This window comes from Oratosquilla oratoria, chromosome 41 (assembly GCF_046742065.1).
Source record: "Oratosquilla oratoria isolate Oo_2021 chromosome 41, ASM4674206v1, whole genome shotgun sequence".
Taxonomy (NCBI): Eukaryota; Metazoa; Arthropoda; class Malacostraca; order Stomatopoda; family Squillidae; genus Oratosquilla; species Oratosquilla oratoria.
Genome location: NC_134817.1, coordinates 32,990,473 through 32,993,690, shown reverse-complemented (window position 1 = coordinate 32,993,690; position 3,218 = coordinate 32,990,473). Strand labels below are relative to the sequence as shown.

The window sequence follows — 3,218 nt, the reverse complement described above, 5'->3', positions numbered from 1 at the left end:
CAGCTATCTATATGAAAAAAGTGGGAAAAAAATACTCAAACGTGATAGTGATCCAAGTATCATGTCCTGGGCTGCACTACAAAGGTGTTGAAAGGTTTTGAAGATGGTGACAAGGACAAGGTTATTGATGTTTACTGTGCAGGACCACTATTGTACGTGCACCTGCCTTTGTATATGACAATAATAGGCTTGATGTGTGAGCATCTGAGAGTTCTTTAAATGAGGCAACACTGTGAACTTTTAGATATACATCTATCGTATGTGTTACATTTGCTGTTACATTTCGTAGTGCACGTTGAAGAGAGACAGACTGTGCTACCAACCGTAAAGAACTTTCAGCTATTCACACATTGATGCTGGTATTCATGCGAGGCTGGGGTACCTATTCTTTGTCACACACTCACAAAAACACACAAATACACACACACACACAATAGAGTGTGCAAACACCATACAAGAATTTAAGAACAAACTAGATGCTGAGAGATACAAAGATGGGTCACTATGAGCATAGCTCCCCTTCCCATATAATACAACTAGGTAAACACACACACACACACACACACACACACACACACACACACACACACACACACGCACACACATGCACACGCACACAAACACGCACACACACATGCATCATCAGCTCCCAAGTATAATTTTCAAACTTATGTTTACCAGTATTTCCAAGGACAAAACATGTATGGAAACTAACAAGTTCATCTTCTGATTATAATAACATCTACCCACATTTTCCTGATCTATTTATTCTATCTATTTGTATATATACTGTTGTTTCTCTCTTTCTATCTGTGTGTGTGTGTGTGTGATTCATCATGGTCTTGGATCACATGTTGGACTTGTGATCAACAGCTATTTCCCTCCCAGAAAAGAGCTCAGAGCTCATATACGACTGATCTATGGGTAATGCTGTGATCTTGCATGCACACACACCTCCATGAGAGTTGGAGTAATAACGAGCAGCACAGCGATACCGAAATTATTTCAGCCCTGGGCAGGATTCAACCCCGGACCACTGTAGTGGCAGCTGGGAACTCTACCACTGTGCCACAAGTATGTGTATGTGTATGTATGTTTCTGGCTTTCTCATAATTGTTTCTTCTCCACCTTTTCGTAATATTGTACTCAATGATACAAATGGTAGTTTTGAGCAAAAATACAAAATAGACTTAAGAACATGACACACACACACACACAGACATACACATAAGACACACACATACACACACACACACACGCAAACTAGATGTTGCGAGATACAAAGACGGGTCACCATGAGTATAGCTCCCCTTCCCGTATAAAACAACTAGGTAAATACAACTAGGTAAATATACACACACACACATACACACATTCAGAGTAGGGTCCTGATACAAATATAATCTGTTCTGGAGCCATGTTCCTTACGGATTGTTTGTTATATGAGTGAATAATTGTCTATCCATGCTTATATTTTTAGGAAAAAAAATATGAAAAATATTTTCTGTTTAAATCATAAAAAATTGCAAGCTAAGTTCACTTGTATTTCTGCCATGGCATTGTTATATTTGATAAAGTGTTGTCTCAAGGAATTTTTATTACCACCCACTTCTCATTCCTCCCAACTTATCTCATTGCAGTTAAAGTCACCCACTAGCAACAAAATTTTGTTTTCAACATCACTCCTCATTTTTGTCTTAGGTGGTACATATACTACCATGAACTTTATTATGTCCTCTGGTTTCATTTCTCAAATAATTGTCTCAGCCTTACTTTAGGTCAATATTATTTAATCTGCGGGTTAGAGTGCTGCTTCTTCAATGTGATGGTAGTTCAAACTTGCCACCAGCGAGTTGGACCAAGGGCATGGGTCATTAGATTCCACTCTACAAAGTCCTTTGTAAGGGGCACTGTCCAAGTCTCATGATAGAGAGGATTTGCAAGATTAAACCAAATCATCATCATATATGTTTACAATAGTTGAATTCCCACTCATTGTTACCTTGCCTTCCATTTAATTTTTTCTGTCTCCAGTCTATGTATCTATTGTTCCCGAGTTGTAGGTCACCATTCCTTAATAGATTAGTCTCAATGAGGTACTGAATATTGGGTTCATTTACCAATAGGTATTCCTTGATTATCATAGATGCAACCACCACACAAAAGACACTGAACACCTTGTTCTACATTTTTATGTTCTCTCCCTGTCCAAAGATCAACACAGAATCTCTTCACTGGACAATTTATGGTTTGAACTGGTGGCTATAGCCAGGTACCTGGGAACATCAGATCTTCAGTAAGAGAGAGCTGGGACAGTAGATTGATTCATATTTCTTGTGTTTTGTTTATTGTGCATATTTCTTTGGTAAAAAAAAAAAAAAAAAAAATCAAAATCAATCTCCTCCTTGTTGGATTTATTAAGTGCCCATGTTTGTTGATAATGCTCTTTTGTTATGATTGGACTCCGTTTCACACATTACTATTTAGATTCAGCTTGCTAGGTGTGCCATGAGAGTTAGATCTAGACTCTGGAACTCTATGAGATGGTCTTTCCTGTACCTTACAATGGATATGGGTTTCCTATGAAGGTAGCAACCCTCTTTTTCGGAGTGGTGTTTGAAACCTCTTCTTGGTCACTTCTCAACGTGTATGTGTATGTGGGTGTTTAATATGTGTGTATTGTGTATGCAGTGTATAGTGTGGTTCCCCTATATGAACAGTTTGATGTACAAACAGGTTGAATATTGATTTTTGCTTTTAATATCAAGCTGAAATTCAAACAATGAACCATGAGTAGATTGCACATGCAAGTGGCTGAGATCATCCGTGGCTGATAGCCATCATATTGTAGTAACATGTATGCTTTGAACTTAGCTTGCAAGTTTTCATATTTTATATATATATATATATATATATATATATATATATATATATATATATATATATATATATATTAATATGTGTGTGTGCTAGAAACACAATGGTAGATCAAAGATAACTCGTATAATAAATAGTTTGGTTAATAAACAGGGCTTTAGAATGGAGTGTTTGTGTGTGTGTGCATGTATGTATGGGTGTGTTTATTTTAAATGAATGTATTTATGTACAGAATGTCTCCATTTCATTGGAAATACTGGTAAATGTGAATTTGATATGCCATCAGCTTTAGGGTATGCTGAACATAACTGAACAATTTTCCTTTGCTACCAAGAGTAATG

General features: G+C 36.9%; 1 protein-coding gene across 9 annotated transcripts in view; it reads left to right on the top strand.

Annotated features, from left to right (window-relative positions):
* The window catches only part of bbc (choline/ethanolaminephosphotransferase 1 bbc), a 49,779-nt gene extending 47,386 nt beyond the window's left edge, over nucleotides 1–2,393 (top strand). For all 9 annotated transcript variants that reach the window (XM_076178552.1, XM_076178554.1, XM_076178553.1 and 6 more), the window contains one exon: nucleotides 1–2,393. This exon is cut by the window's left edge and continues 1,638 nt beyond it. The gene's annotated coding sequence lies outside the window, so the exon portion shown is untranslated.
* The last annotated feature ends 825 nt before the right edge of the window (nucleotides 2,394–3,218 follow it).